At 43.7% G+C, this 16,709-nt stretch overlaps 1 protein-coding gene across 11 annotated transcripts in view; it reads right to left on the bottom strand.

Annotated features, from left to right (window-relative positions):
* The window catches only part of BEND5 (BEN domain containing 5), a 1,203,882-nt gene that overhangs the window by 313,830 nt on the left and 873,343 nt on the right, over positions 1-16,709 (bottom strand). The gene's annotated exons all lie outside the window — the stretch shown is intronic.

Raw genomic sequence — 16,709 nt, 5'->3', positions numbered from 1 at the left:
TTTGCCTCAATCTTCAATAGTGGAACAGGTTGTATCCAGGACAACTGGCCTCCTGAGCTGGCAGATGGAGTCAGGGAGCAGTATAGTCCCCCTGAAACCCACGAGGAAGAAGTAAGGGACCTGCTGAGTCACTTGGATTCTCACAAGTCCATGGGTCCAGATGAGACCCATCCTAGGGTGCTGAGAGAGCTGGCAGATGAGCTGGCCAAGCCACTCTCCATCATTTATCAATAGTCCTGGCTCCCTGGAGAGGTTCCTGAAGACTGGAAGGTGCCAATGTGATACCATCCACAAGAAAGGCCAGAAGGAGGAACTGGGAAACTACAGACCTGTCAGCCTGACCTCAGTGCCAGGCAAGGTCATGGAACAGGTCATCTTGAGTGCCATCACAAAGCACCTACAGGATGGCCAAGGGATCAGGCCCAGACAGCATGGGTTAAGGAAGGGCAGATCCTGTCTCAACAACCTGATCTCCTTTTATGATCAGGTTACCTGCCTGGTGAATGTGGGGAAGGCTGTGGATGTAGTCTATCTGGACTTCAGCAAAGCCTTTTACACCATTTGCCACAACAAACTCCTGGCAAAGCTGGCAGCTCGTGGAGGGCTGGGCCCAGAGAATGGTGGTGAATGGTGCCACATGCAGTGGGCAGCCAGACAGTGGTGGTGTTCCCCAGGGGTCAGTGCTGGGCCCAGTCTTGTTCAATATATTTAATGATGATCTGTATGAAGAGATGGAGTCCAGCATCAGTAAGTTTGCAGATGACACCAAGCTAGAAGCAGGTGTTATTCTGTTGGAGGGTAGGAGAGCCCTGCAGAGGGACCCAGACAGGCTGGATGGGTGAGCAGAGGCCAACAGGATGACATTTAACAAGGCCAAGTGCAGGGTTCTGCACTTTGGCCACAACAACCCCAAGCAGCTGGAGACAGAGTGGCTGGAAAGCAGCCAGACAGAAAGGGACCTGGGGATGCTGGTAGATAGTAGCTGAACACGAGCCAGCAGTGTGCCCAGGTGGCCAAGAGAGCCAATGGTATCCTGGCCTGTATCAGGAGCAGTGTGGCCAGTAGGACAAGGGAGGTTATTCTTCCCCTGTACTCAGCACTGGTCAGGCCACACCTTGAGTCCTTCGTCCAGTTCTGGGCTCCTCAATTCAAGAGAGATGATGAGGTGCTGGAATGTGTCCAGAGAAGAGTGATGAAGCTGATGAGGGGCCTGGAGCACAGCTCTGTGAGGAGAGGCTTAGGGAGCTGGGGGTGTTTAGCCTGGAGAAGAGGAGGCTCAGGGCAGACCTCATTGCTGTCTACAACTACCTGAAGGGAAGTTGTAGCCAGGTGGGGTTGATCTCTTCACTCAGGCAACCAGCAAGAGAACAAAGGAACACAGTCTCAAGTCATTCTAGGGGAGGTGTAGGCTGGATGTTAGGAGGAAGTTCTTCCCAGAGAGAGTGATTTGCCATTGGTATGGGCTGCCCAGGGAGGTGGGGGAGTCACCGTCCCTGGAGGTGTTCAAGCAAAGCCTGGATGAGGCACTTGGTGCCATGGTCTAGTTGACTGGATAGGGATGAATTGGATGATCTTTGTTTGATAGGTTGCCCTGAATGGAGAGGTTGGACTGGATGATCTTGGAGGTCTCGTCCAATCTGGTTGATTCTATGATTCTAGGTCTGAACATACACAGCAGGGGTAATGCTAAACACAGCAGGATCCAGTTGCTAGGACTAGTTTAAATCTTTGTTTTGAAATATAAAGTTTACACGCTGAAGGGAAACTAAAAATTAAAATCATGATTCCTTTCCTTCTTTCATCCTCCAAACACATAGACCCAAACACAGACTTCATTTGAAAGATGTCTGGGAGTCGTCAATACCATATCTGAGTCACTTTGTTGGTTTCCCAAAATCTTTGAAACACTGTTTTCCCCATGGGAAATTGCACCACAGGAATAATCAATATATTTTTGGTTGTTCTCAGGAGACAATCTCAGTAGGTTTCTCTTTTATTTTCTTAGTCTCTCTAAAAGTCCTATGGATGCTCACCCTGTAACTCAGTCATTCATTTGTTCTTTCATACTCCACCTTCACCACACTCTAGAGTTTTTGAGCCCCAGAGGCAAAGAAATAGAGAAAGTTTTTGAAAAACCATAGCAGCTGGTGCAGTAAATTCTATCTGTGGGAGGCAGCAAAAAGGAGTGCAACACCATCAGCTGGAATGTGATGACCACCCCACATCATTTGCATTAAGTAGTGTGGGAGGAAGGAGACAAATCAGCAAACCAAGCTTAAAGGGCAAAAGTAGAAGGCTTTTGCAAGAGGAGAGGAAAAGTTTACCTCTGGGAAAGCCAGCATTACATTAAAGGGACATTGGCTCAGTACAGAAGTGATGCTTAGCAACATGAATGCCACTCCTTGAAGCTGGAACAGATCAATTCAGACATTTTTTGGACAGAGGATTAATTTTGGGTTTGGTGGGGTTTTTTTTGTGGCTTTGGTTTTGTTTAATTGCAACTTCTTTGCTAGCTGTACTGTCTCATAGCAGTTATTAAAATCATTAGTCAGTTTATTCTCCTCTGGAACTGAAGAGAAGTTTCCCAGTTTAGGACTCAGCATAAAGTTCCTTGGAGTCAATGAAAGATGTGGCACTTCAACAACCAGGACCTCTCTTGCCTGCTCTTGGGTGATGGAAGAGCACCCAATGACTTATTTCCCTTCACTCAGTGCCAAACAACTTCAGTCCACCTTGACTTGAAATCCCCACTTCATCAATCACTTTCCAGCCCAGTATCTTTGCTGCAGTGTGAGTGCACAAGTCTTGCAATGTACAGACCCTTCCAAAGCATCAAGCCTTCTAGACATGCAGTACTCAAAATGAACATAGGTGCAGCTGGCTGTACATCTCCTTGCAGCAGACATTTCCTCCATGTTTGTCAAGCCAAACAATACCTCCCTAAATAGTTTTATTTAAGGCATGCCCCTGTATTATTCATACAGAAGCAATTAAAGTCACACCATGTGTGACTGTGCACATGTGGATTTCTTTCTGGTATTTGGGAGATGAAATAATGTGACCTGTTAACCACGTTTGTGGGTTGTTTAGTTTTAGGTTTGTTTGTTTTGAGGTTAGGCTTTTTGGTTTGGGTTTTCATTATTTGAGTTTTTTTTTTTCCTCTGTTGGGTTTTTTTTGGGGGGTTTGCTTGTTTGTGGAGATTTTTTGGGTCATTTTAATTTTCACTCTTTGGGTGTATTTGTGCAAGAGAACAAATATTGAATCATAGAATGGTTTAGGTTGGAAGGGACTTCAAGGATCATCTAGTTCTGACCCCCTGTCATAGGCAGGGACACCTCCCATTAGAACAGGTTGCTCAACCTGGTCTTGAACACCTCCAGGGAGGGAGCATCCACAACTTCCCTGGGCAACCTGTGCCAGTCTTTGACTACCTTCACTGGAAAGAACCCTTTCCTAACATCTAGTTTGAATCTCCTTTCTTCCATTTTAAACCCATTATCCCTCTCATCTATCTTTAATGCAGCTTGAAATGCCTAAAAAATTCACTAGTGTCTTCTAAATCTGAATCAAAGTACTAAAAGTTGCTTTGGTGTGTAAAGTCCCTGACTAAGTACAAAGCTCTGTGAACATATGGGAGGAAGCTAAACTGGCAGACAAGCTTTCAGTTCTGGAAGCCCTCTTCAAACTGTTCAGCTACTCTGAAAAAGGCAGGAGACATGAGACAACATGAATGCTCAGTAGCCAATTTAGGTGTAACCCTAGGTGCACCAAAGGCTTCCAATATGAACCAAGGACTAGTTCATACTTAATATTGTAACACCTAAGAGTTTGAGATGAAGACTTTGAACTTTATAGACCGGGCCCTCAGCCTGAATCCTAACTGCACCAGCATATTTGTGATGGTTTGAGTGTTCTTCGTCCCCCCACACTTTAGAAATCACCCAGACTAGACTCAGCTGGCCCTGGAAATATGAATGAAGCTTATATTTACAGCTAGCACTATATACAAGCAGCTATTTACAGTATATACAGTTATATGCAGAAATATACAAGGTAAAAGGTAATACAGAAACACAACTCCCCTCCCAGAAACCTGAGTCCCCAGGAGGGGCTCTCAACCACTCCTTCAACTTCACCTCAAGAGGTTTGGCATGGGGTGTTAGGAAGCAAAGTGAATTAGTCCAAAATTGAGGGTGAGGATAGAGAGATGCAGCTCAGCCAGCAGCCCAAATGAGAGTGATTATCTAATATTCCTATACATCTCAGCAAGCCTATGAGCAAAGTAGACATCACCACTGTTTTCTTTCCACAGCCTGTAATCTAGTTCTTCTCACCAAAACATTCTAGCCTGCTTCAAACTAGCACAATATTATAAACCATTTATCCAGACACAGAATTACAGAATCCATTCAACTGGAAGAGACCTTTAAGATCACAAAGTCCAACTCTTCACCCAGTGTTTCCAGGTCACCACTAAACCACATCCCTCAGCACCACATTTATATGTCTTTTAAATACCTCACCCACATCCCTGGGCAGCTTGTTCCAATGTTTGACAACCCTGTCAGAGAAGAATATTTTCCTAATATCCAACCTAAATCTCTTCAGGCACAACTCAAGGCCATTTCCTCTCATTCTATTGCATGTTACTAGGGAAAACAGATCAACCTTCTCTGGAGAGGTTCAAGGCCTGTCTGCATGCATTCCTTTGTGACCTGAGCTAGATTGCATGGTGCTGCTCCAGCAGGGGGATTGGACCCAATGATTTCTTGGGATCCCTTCCAACCCCTGACATCCTGTGATCCTGTGAACCACCTCCTTTCAGTTAGTTGTAAGGAGGGATGAGGTCTCCCCTCAGCCTCCATTTTTCTAGACTAGTAATCTCAGGCCCTCAGTTGCTGCTCACAGTACTGGTGCTCTAGAATCTTCACCAGCTTCCTAGCCCTTCTCTGGGCACACCGCAGCTACTTGTGGTGGTTTGGGAGTTACATTCCCCCTCCCCCCCCCACCCTTTCACCAGACTAGGCTCAGTCAGCTGGAAGTTAAGGAAGCTGTATTTACAGGTTAGCACGATTTAGAAGCATATATGTATGGATACTATACAAATATTTACAGTTCTATACAAGTTAAAAGTAATACAGAAACACAAAAATCCCTCCTGAAACAGTCAGACTGCCCAAGAGGCTCCCAAACCAAACCCTGCCCCCCTCTCTGTCTGCCTTCTTTCCCTGCCCTCAGAAAACAACCAGATCAACTTCAGTATCACAGTATCATCAGGGTTGGAAGAGACCTCACAGATCATCAAGTCCAACCCTAAGCAATAAATCTGCAGAGATCTGAGGTGAGAGATCAGAAAGATGACAAGGAGGTTAGAGCAAAAAGGGTTAGTTTGGATTACAAAGACCTCAAGCAAAGGAGCCAAGGCAGATGCAACCAGCCACAGACTGACAGAGAAAAGGAGAACAACTGAGAACTACCTGAGCAGTGTGAGAGAAGTGAGTGCCTTATCTTACGTTTTGACTACTTGTGTCTCTCAGCAGAACAACGAAGGATGTAGGTCACTGTTATTTTTCTCCTCACAGCCAAGGATTTAATTTCTCTCAGCAAAATATTCCAATTAGCCTCAAACCAGCACACTACTCAAAGTCCTTCTCGTAACGAGGGGTCCAAAACTGAGCCCAGTATTTGAGGTGCAGCCTCACCAACGCCAAGTGCAAGGGCAGAGTCCCTTCCTCACTCCTGCTGGCGAGACTCTTCCTGACACAGGCCAGGATGCTGTTGACCTTCTTGGCCACCTGACCACACTGCTGGCTCACATTCAGCCAGCTGTCCCCCAGCACTCCCAGGTCTTGTTCTACTGGGCAGCTTTCTAGCCACTCTATCCCAGGCCCAGAGCATTGCACAGGTTCTTGTGATCCAAGTGCAGGACTTAGCTGTTGGCCTTGTTGAACTTCATGCAATTGGCCTTGGCCTATCAATCCAGCCTATCCAGATCCCTCCATAGAGTCTCTCTACCCTCTAGCAGATCAATACTCCCATGCAATTTGATGCTGTCTGAAAACTTACTGAAGGTGCCCTCAATCCTCTCATCCAGATAGATATCCTCACTGCAGCCTATGAAGGACCCTGTGCTGGACCATATTCTCCCAAAGCACCACAGGAAGGACCTGGTCTGGAGCAGGAAAAAGTGTTAGAAGGAAGGATTGGCAGAGAGGAACTTTTGCAAGCCAACTCCAATTCTGTTATCCACACCCAGCACCACTGAAGAACAATGACTGGAGGAGCTGGGAGTGAAATTGGTCCTGGGAAAATGAGAAGGGGAGGAGATGTATTGTTTTAATTTTTCTCTTTGATTTTCATTATGCAAGTCTACTTTAATTGGTAATAAATTAAACTAATTTTCCCCCAAGTCTTCTTTGACCATGATGGTAATTGATAAATTACATCCCTCTCTTTACCTCAACTCACAAGCCTTTTCATCTTGTTTTCTCCCCATCCTGTAGAAGGAGAAACTGGATGGGCATCTAGCAGCTGGCCAAGATTAAGTCACCAAACAAACAAAAGATGCAACAACTACAAAACACCATTTCATATTTTAATTTAAATGTTACAGTGAAAAGACATCCTATTTTCTACTTCAAGATTGAAAAGATCAATCAAAATTAAAAAGATTACAAGTGTATAGCTTTGCTCAGTAGATGCCAAAAGCACTTAAGCAAAATGACAGAAAGGCATGCTCCATTTAGCCACAACTTTGCCAGTTGGAAACACAGAAAAATAGTTTGCTGTGGTAACCCTTTCTATCCTTCCAACAACCCTTTCTATCTTTCCAATGCCATAGCAGTTGCTACTAAAAAGCAAAACTGTCTGATGAGAGAAAGTTTTCCAAGGGAAGACATGTTTAGATTTCCTTTTTTTATATTTATTTTTTCCACTTTGTCTTCCAGAAAGTGTTTTGAAGATTGAACTAAATATTTTCTTTTCCTTTTGAAGGCTACCATTGATTCTATTTTCTTTGATTTAAGATTTTGGCTGGGACCTAAAGAATCTGCCAATGTGTGTTACACACCCTTAGAATGTGCTACTCACCCACCACCATGCTACCACTCTGCTGCAAAGGAGGATTCCCTTGGGCAAGGCTGTGAAGGTCTATGATGCTAGTCAAGGTAAACAACACCGACCTCAATATCTAGGCTGGCTCTACAGCTGCCATAATGGTGGCAAACAGCAAGCAAATGCCATACAGAAAAGAAACTGTTACCTGCAAGCAACTTGGATCTCTCATTCTGAGTATCATTTGCACTGGCCCTCAACTCACTCTCTTTCTTCTCCAAGGCACATACAAGGCAAGCACTTAAAGCAACTCCACTGGCAACACTGCCCCAGCTCTCACCCAGGAATCAGCAATTTCTACTCTTGGTTACATATTATGCTAGTGCAACAAAAACAGTCCCACAGACAACATTTTCTATTTTAAAAACAAAACAAAACACAAACCTGATTAAAATCTAAACCTTCATGGGAAGGCAACAGATTGACTTAGCTATTTTAATTCTCATGCCACTACTACTAAAAAAAAAAAAAAAGACAGTATTACTATGTAGTAGCTTAATAATTAGTAGAAATTTGAAGCAGAAATATCATATTTATGGAATCTCATTTGTGCTACCAAAATGAAGTGCTGTAACAGAGATGAGGTAGAACTTCAGTCAATATCCAAGGTCTGTCCTGCAGACAGATTGCAGATCTCTGGTTTAAGTCTTGTAGCCACAGCATGGCTCACCAATATGTTCTAAGGTTGATGAGCAAAGGACAAGCAAGTCTGACTCCAGAAGACTGCTCTGGGATGCCTTTAACTGGTGGCCAATAGACAAAACCAGAAGCGAAATCCACTCTTTTGCAGAGGAGCTGGCTACTAGGAAAAGCCTGTCTTTCTTCCCACCCACATTTCATCCCATTTGTAGAAGACCAGAAGGCTCTAATCAGAAGAGTTATAAATCCATCATCCTAAAGAAAGTCTCCCAAAATAATTTGGTTTAAATACATATATTTCCATGAACTCTGCATATTATTCACTGCAAATGAATTCCACATTGTCTTCCCTTCTCAGATACTTTGCAGTGGGAGGTAGGCTGTTACCAGCGTTTTATATTCAAAACCCTGTGTGTTAAAGACTCCACAGAGGAAATCCAAAGAACTCTATTGCATTACACTTCACTGTGCTGTCTCAGCTTGTCTGTCTCCAACAGAACTGTAACATCTGCATTGAAAGTGAACGCTGATCTTGTTGCTGTCCTGACTGCCTAGTCTCTGCTACATTAACCTGCTTTAGCAAATCAAATCCAAGCAGCATTTATTGTACTCTGGCTTCTCCTACGAGACCAGATTAGCACCTAATTCCATTTATTTTTGTTACTTCTGGTCACAAATGTCATTTCAAGCAAGAGTGCACATCTCAGCAACACAGAGTGCAATGGAACACCATTTTTGGTCACTACCATATCCCGCTGGACCTGGTGAGGCCAAATAAACATAAGCTTTTCTTTCTTACCTTCTTATAGTTGGTTTGAGTGGTACAAAGAAGTTAAGTGATACAGATGGCAGCAATTATGCTTTTTATATCTGTGATGGATTTTGCAAAATTAATAATTGCATTAATTTTGATATCCAGGCAAAGATTGTTAATAACTATAAAAACTGTTTGTTAACATTAAAACTTGCCAGAAAACTTATTCACAAGGTTCAAAATGCACACTGTGGAAATTTATACACACAGGGAACAGGCAAAACTAGAGCAGTTATTGTCCTAAAGTGACAAACGCAAACATTACACTAGAAGAGAAGACACTTGCTGTTAATTACACCACTTACCCACTAGAGGACACAAGAAGCTCCTTTCTGCTTATGGCAGAAGGCAATTAATGAATTAGAAGAGATTTTAAAGTATTTACTCACAATATAGTATCAGACAGTACCCAAAGCATGTGGAAGGGCTGCTGTCAGAGTTTCAAAGCTGTTAGAGGTTTTGGAGCTTCCCAGGCTCTTTTCTCAGGAATCTGGGAGTCTATAGCATAGTCTCTGACCTGGTTCCTCTTGATTCCTGATTCAGCAGAAGCCTGGCAGAGTGGCAGGCAGGATGCAATGCCATGTGCAGTCTTGGCACAATGTGACACTGGCTATGCTGGCCGATTGCATGAAGGCATTTAGAGCCTGCTCCTAGTAAACTGGAGGAAGTGGAGTTTACAAGCAGTTTCAGGGTGCAGTGAGGCAGCAGAGGAGCAGCAGCAGCACACCTGCTCATCCCTTTTATCAATACCAGCCTAAGACTAATGGGGCTTTGGATATAGATTAGCCAATCAGAATGGCACTTCACCAAGCTTGATCATATTAGGTGACGCCAGGGCTTTTGTGTTCTCTTTTCTACAGTTGCTTCTCCTCACAGCAGAAGGGGGGAAGAGCAGAAAAAACATGCCTGAGCAAGCCAGGGCATAGATAAGCCCATTTTTGGCCTATCAGGCCTACCATGACAATATGACATGACATCCTGGTCACCATACTGGAAAAACATCGACTTGATGAGTGGACCACTACTGGATAAGGAATTGCCTGGACAATGTCCACTTGGAGACCAGTGACAAGTAGCATCTCTCAGGGGTCAGTGCTGGGACCAGTGCTGTTTAACACCTTTGTCAGCAACATGGACAGAGGAATCCAGAGCACCCTCAGCAAGTCTGCAGATGACACCAAGCTGTGTGGCACAGTTGACTTGCTGTAGGGCAGGGATCCATTCAGAGGGACCTGGACAGGCTGGAGAGGTGGGCCCAGGCCAACCTCATGAAATTCAAAAAGATCAAGTGCAATGCCAAGCACAAATCCAAGCTGGGTGGTGAATGGCTGCAGAGTAGCCCTGAGGAAAAGGACATGGGGGTCTAGGGTGATGAAAAGCTCAGTAAGACCTGGCAGTGTGCATGCAGCCCAGACAGCAACTGTGTACTGGACTGCATCAAGAGCAGCGTGGCCAGCAGGGCAAGGGATTCTGCCCCTTTACTCTCATCAGATCCCACCTGGAGTACTGTGTGCAGTTCTGGAGCCCCCAGCACAAGGACATGGAACTGTTGGAGCGAGTGCAGAGGAAGCCACAAAGATGCTCAGATGGCTGGAGTAGCTCTGCTATGATGACAGGCTATGAGAGTTGGGGCTCTTCAGCCTGGAGAAGAGAAGGTTTCAAGAAGGCCTTGGAGTGTCCTTCCAGTATCTGAAGGGGGCCTACAAGAGGGCTGGGGAGGGACTATTGCCAAGGTCTTGTAATGACAAGACAAGGAGAAATGGGTTTAAATTGGCAGAGGGGAGATTCAAACTAGATGTTAGGAAAGGGTTCTTTCCAGTGAGGGTGGTGAGACACTGGCACAGGTTGCACAGGGAGGTTATGGCTGCTCCTTCCCTGGAGATATTCAAGGCCAGGTTGGATGAGGCTTTGAGTGACCTGTTCTAATGGGAGGTGTCCCTGCCTATGGCAGGGGGTTGGAACTAGATGATCTTTGAGATCACTTCCAACCTAAACCATTCTATAATTCTATATACCACAGAGAGATGAGCAAAGACTGAAATATAGTTTTTGAAGGTTAGATACCTGTTGCTATGTATTTTTGCCAGGACAAGGAAGCAGCAGTGAGATGGTTGCCATGCAGGATTCTTGGAAGATCACACCTGTTCAGATAGCACGGCTACAGGATGCCCCCAGTGCTCACTGACTCACCTCATCTACTACCATGTTTAGATCAGCCCACCTGGAACACAGAGGAGGTTTGTTTAGCCGAGCCTTACTTGTGCATGGACCTTCTACCTTACAGTGGCCCTGCATGCAATGTTCAAAACTCGATCCAGATCTCTTAAACTCTAGATTTCCTTTCCAGTTTTGGCTCTGACTCTGTTGGGTCATTAAATGTGCAATCAGTTTGATGGACTTCTCTTGTGTTTAAAATGGGGCTTAAATGTAAGTGTTGGCACAAGAGCTTTGCTGAATTGGGACAGTTTAGCAGGAAGCCTGCCTCTGAGATCATTGTCACAACGTTTTAAAGTTGGAGACTGTGCAACTGTTATCCTTTATTGCCCATTTTATGCCAAAGTCTTTCTTTCTTTTTACACTCCTCTAAAAAGCAAAGCTATTTTGAAGCATTTAATATTATTTAATCTCTTCTCTCTGGCAGCACAGAAATTACAGGGGCCATTACAATGGTCCTGTGTGTGTATGCTTTATTGATGTATATGCTGACCTAATATCAAATTGATTTTGCTCAGCTTTTCTGCTGACCATGGAAAAATGCAAATTGGGTATTATATTTGCACACTAATTTTATTGGGCCCCTGTGTCTTCATAAAAAGATAAAGTTTGGGCTAATAAAAATAAAACATTTCTGGTACTAATATAGGCAAATGTTTATGTAGGCAGGTAACAAATTGGTTTGTCATTTAGGGGAACATAAAGAGCACTAAAATCATCTTTAGGCAAAATAGATTGGTGGCTTTTGCTTAGCTTTTAGCTTTCATTTGCAAAATCAATTTAATGTAGCACAGCGTCTCAAAGACAGGGTGACACAGGATTAAGACATTCATTGTATTCTTCCTCCATTACTCCCCCTTATTCAGAGGCCTTGGGATTTGGGTTTGCTCTTGTTCAAAGCAAATTAAATACATTCTGACAGAAAAGGGGGAAAAAAGGAACCTGTAGACTTCTGCCATAGGCTACCACTCTCTAGGGACAAACACAGCAGCAGAGTAGGAAAGTGGAACTCGGCATTCTGAAGGTAGGTGCTGAAAGAGTAATCGACACTTGTCAGTGCCACCAGGAATCTGAAAGTGTAATTCTTGTATGATCTCCTTGCCTGGCTATTCCTTTGTTCCTCCTTCCTCTTCTCTGCCTCTGTAACAATTCATTTTTGCTTCTCTTTAAGGGATCCAGCAATCTCTGCTGGAATACAGCTAAGTGGACTTTGATGACAGTTTAAGTAGATGGGCATATATCAACAGCCCAGCTTCTATTTATTGAAATGAGTTGACCTATTTAAATCCCAGAGCCGGCACTATTTCTACTCAGCACTCGCTTTTCATTCTCCCCTTGCCCTTCCCTCCCTCGACTGCAGGGTATTTTGGAGGGGTTCCATGCAGTGGGAGGTTACATAAACAGTTTCGATGTTAATACTTGACTGCATTTTCAACTTAATAGCCTAGCAAAGGGATCTGACTGTAAAGTAAAAGGCCAGAAATATCTCCTGGTAAAATTATGCTGAAGCACAGATCAAATGACACTGCAGAGCTATTTGCAAAATCAGAAACAGCAAACGACCACGGAGCAAGACTCCTCTTAACTTCCCATCCCCACTTGTTTGCTTTTTAATCCTTGTTGCATCTTGGAAGCAACCGTTTCCCCATTTGGGCTTTCTGATACTGGCTGTTTGGTTTACTTCTGAGGCAGGAAAATTAACCACATGCAAAATCAGTTAAGATATGCTCACATATTTCCTCCTTGTCTCCACCAAAACAAGTAAAAATCAAGCCCCAAGACAACCAAACACCACCACAAAAACCCACCCAAATGAAAAAAAGAAAAAACAAACCCACACCACTCCCCAAAACCCCTTAGATTTTGTGTTTAAATGATGCATAGACATTTGAACACTGGAACAGACAGTCCTATGAGTACAAATAGAAATCTAGAATATGAATAGCACATTATCATCCTCAAATGGCCAGGATGATGACAACTCACAATTAAGGATGCAGACAGTAGCATTTAATGTCACCTACCTGCATCACCATCATATCAAAACAGTTTAGCAGGCAGGTCCACAGCCTGCTTTCTTTTCCCCCCTCCTGCTTTGCTATTTATAAAGTCAGGTTGAAGTGTAGATAAACCCCCTGCCCTCCAGAGACTGGAGGCAAGCAGTAAATTATGGGAAGGCTAAGTGGTACATCAAATGTGTCTCCTCAAAGCTATATATCATCTTGTTAAATTTGATGTCTAATCCCAGAACCCCAGAAATCATTCCCAAAATCCCAGAAAATGCATGTGTCCTTCAGATGATATAGAACAAGAAAGTAAAGTTTACCTGCAGGGAAAAGAGAAAAAACAACCAGCAAGCCAAAAAGATTCTAGCCATGATTTGCTAAAAGTCTTCATTTTACTTGAATGTCTTTCAATGCTATTTCCTTAAATTCCACAGGGTCAGAACTCACCCATCTCTATTTGAATATATGAACTCTGGATCTACAGTGCTCATCTACCTTTTTTTGTTCTTCCTTGCAGTGGTTGACATCAAATCACAAACTGAATAAACCAAATCATGTCCTATTTACATCTCTCTAAAAATTTTACTCCAGATAGAAATGCAGTAGTTTTTGTAGCAGCACTTCTCAAGCTACCATTAGCGACAGTAATAAAGATCTTCAGCCATTCCACCCACAGGGTTCTCCAAACCAAACTCCACAGCCCCACAGCAAGTAAAGATAAGGCAGAAGCACTAAGGAGCCTGCAGCCACAAAGGAAGTGGGCCTCATTTATAGAGAAGAAATCAATACTGTAACTGGTACCTATCTTGCTCTCCCTTTTCACTTCTGTCATCCCTCTACAAATGTTCCCTGTCCTAGGAGCCCTCACTTTATGCAAAGGGATAGAAATAAAACATACAGATGCAGCCACTTCCACCTGCAATGCCATGGTTACAAGGTTATCTTTTCAGTTTGTCTTCAAAATCCAGCGATTCAAAAGATATTACTAGCACCTGTTATAAAGCAGTTCTCTATCAACTCTCTCCAGTGGAGAGGGCTGTGGCTATGTTTATTTACTATAAGTATGCATGGGCTGAAAGATAAGAGAATAATTTATGTCAGAATTTCAGCCAAGATAGGAAAGAGGGAATTACCAACCACTTACAGAATACAGCAGTTACAGAAGCAGCCAGGAGAGCTTTTTTTCTGCTCTTTCCACTTTTGCTAGGAATTTGTTTGTTATTAAATTCAGTGCTTAAGTTTCCCTATATAAACACCGAGCAAAGCAAAGGCACATCAGAATGGAACCAAGAGTCATAGAATCAGGCAGGGTTGGAAGGGATCACAAAGATCATCCAGTTCCAACAGCCCTGTCATGGGCAGGGACACCTCACACTACATCAGGCTGTCTAGAGCCTCCATGGGCAACCCACTCTCATGCTGAAGAGCTTCTTCCTAACATCCAGTCTCAATCTATCCATTTCTAGCTTTGTTCCATTCTCCCCCAGTCCTAGCACTACCCTACAGGCTAAAAAGGCCTTCCCCAGCTTTCTTGTAGGCCCTCTTAAGATACTGAAGGGTTGCAATAAGGTCATGTGGGAGCCTCCTCTCCAGACCGAACAGCCCCAAATCCCTCAGTCTCTCCTCACAGGAGAGGTGCTCCAGCCCTCTGATCATCCTCTTGTGGCCCTTCTCTGGATGTGGTCCAACACATCCATATCCCTCTTGTAGTAGGGGCTCCAGAACTAGACACAATTCTCCAGGTGGGGTCTCAAGATAATCCTAGCACAGCTATGCTTGAATCTCTTCCAGTTTTTTCCCCCGAGATACAGAGCCGCATCCTTGTGGTTATCACGGACCCTTCCAATAAGGAAGACAATGTCACAAAACACTGCATGGCAGTGTCTCCAGCTGCCATAACATTTACCCCCAGAATTCACCAGTCTTACACCTCTAATCACTCAAGACCAGTGGAAAAAAAAAACAATAGGGAAGGAACAAGCTGTGAGACAAAATGCAGAGAGGAAAGATGTATCTGTGAAGCTGTACCCTAGAAAACCTTTGCTCACAAGGGCTGTGTCTTATACTTTTCCCTTCAGAAACAGGCTAAAAGTACAATGGGAGCAGGATTGAAACAAAGGTGAAAAGGCATGAAATGGTGGCCAAGGCTGATAGATGCCTTCCCAGTATACTGTAGAGTATAAGCAAGGCCAGCAACTCTGATTTCAGCCAGCTGGGCTAAAGGCTCAGCCCTGGGGGAGTTGTGAAGCTGTACAACTATCACTGAATTAATTTCCTGTATTCCACCTTTTAGACACTGACTTGAACAACATGAACTCTTCTTTAGGGTTGTGTTTTGGAAAGAATAATAGAGAAGTAGGGCTACATCATGCTCAATTACAGGATATAGGAGGTGATTATTTTTCTCTCTTTTCTTTTTCCCTCCTGCATTAGACCCTCCCTGGGAGGAAGGAGACATACCGACAGGGTTAAGCAGAATAAAGCTTTCAGCATACAAGACCTGGCTTGAAAGCAATGAACCCAGGCAAGACGTGCAAGGTGTTCTGCAAGAGGCTTTGGCCTTTACTGAACTACGGCAGTGTGTTCTTCAGCAGCTGGACTAGTGGCCAATAAAAAGCAACCTGCCGAATCGCGATTCACGAAGTGCAGCGCTTCTCAGAACACGACACTGACCTCTCCAGGAAGTGCAAACAGTCTCTTTGGAGAGAGACTTGAGCCCACAAAACAAGAAAAAGACACCAATGAATAGCCTCTCTCTTCACATGCATGGTTTGCTGTCAATCACAATTTGGACCTCAACATGGTAGAGTAAGAGACTCAGCAGAGGGTCTTAGGCACCAAATTCAAACTTTGAAGTGCCTTAACAGTATGGGGGATGCAGACTGTCCTCAAGGCTGAAACACACAAACCCTTGCTTACTGTAGTGTTAGACACTGATTCAAAGTCAGGACGATAAACAGATTCTTTTTAATGTAAGGGAAGTACATTCTGGTCATTTTTGATTACGACTTATGCATCAGCAAGTGTTACAGACATGACCTCAGACAGAAGTGCACTAAGAATATTTGACCTGTACCACATATCCTTCGGTTTGGCAGGAGCATGTCCTGTCACACCCTTGTCCTTTCCTTCAAAAGAAAGTGATGAGATGCAGGCCCAGAGGTAGGGCACTTTCCATCCTCATTAAGTAAGCTGCCATTCTTATTCAGATGCTGCTTATGACATTTTCCCCTCTGTTGCAAAAACAATTATCGCAAAGACGTTGAAATTCCACCTGGACACATAAAACCTTTTCCCACTCTAACTAACCTGCCATGTCTGTCCTCTGCCTTACATCAAACCAAGAACAGTTCCTCTTGCAAACGTGATTTTTCTGTAAGAGCTCTGCAAGCACCACATTAGCTTCACATGCTCACAAGTGTCTACCAATCTTAATTGTCCTTTTTGTCCCATTGTCCATTAGCGATAATTTTCAGAGGAGCAGTTATTCAGTATAGCTTATGTGAAAACACATTTTGTTGTCTACACACATGGATGCTGGAAGGCTATGTGAGCTTTCTGAATATGTAACTAGTCAGCAAACTGTTAAAACCAATTTATACACACACACACTCTCTTTCTCTCTCTCTCTCCCTCTCAAGGCAATAAGCCTATAGAGAATTTTAATTAAAGTCAAAGGAGCCTTTAAAAGTGGTGGGGGAGAATTCTAGCACAGCAAGAAATAAATTAATAAAAACAAGCTCCAAGTTGAAGCTCAAGGGGATCACTCTCAGTCATCATTTATTTAAAGGATGGGACACGTCAAAGATAGGAATGTCAAGTGGGAAATGCTGTGAAGCAGCAGAGGACAGGAAAAGGGCTGATGAACTGCATGCCACAACTTCTGTAGCAGATCATTTTTTGTCACCTAGGTTATATTTGT

Source organism: Pogoniulus pusillus, chromosome 8, assembly GCF_015220805.1.
Source record: "Pogoniulus pusillus isolate bPogPus1 chromosome 8, bPogPus1.pri, whole genome shotgun sequence".
NCBI classification, from domain to species: Eukaryota; Metazoa; Chordata; class Aves; order Piciformes; family Lybiidae; genus Pogoniulus; species Pogoniulus pusillus.
Note: the sequence above shows the minus strand (reverse complement) of the source record. Positions and strands in the feature narration are given on the sequence as shown.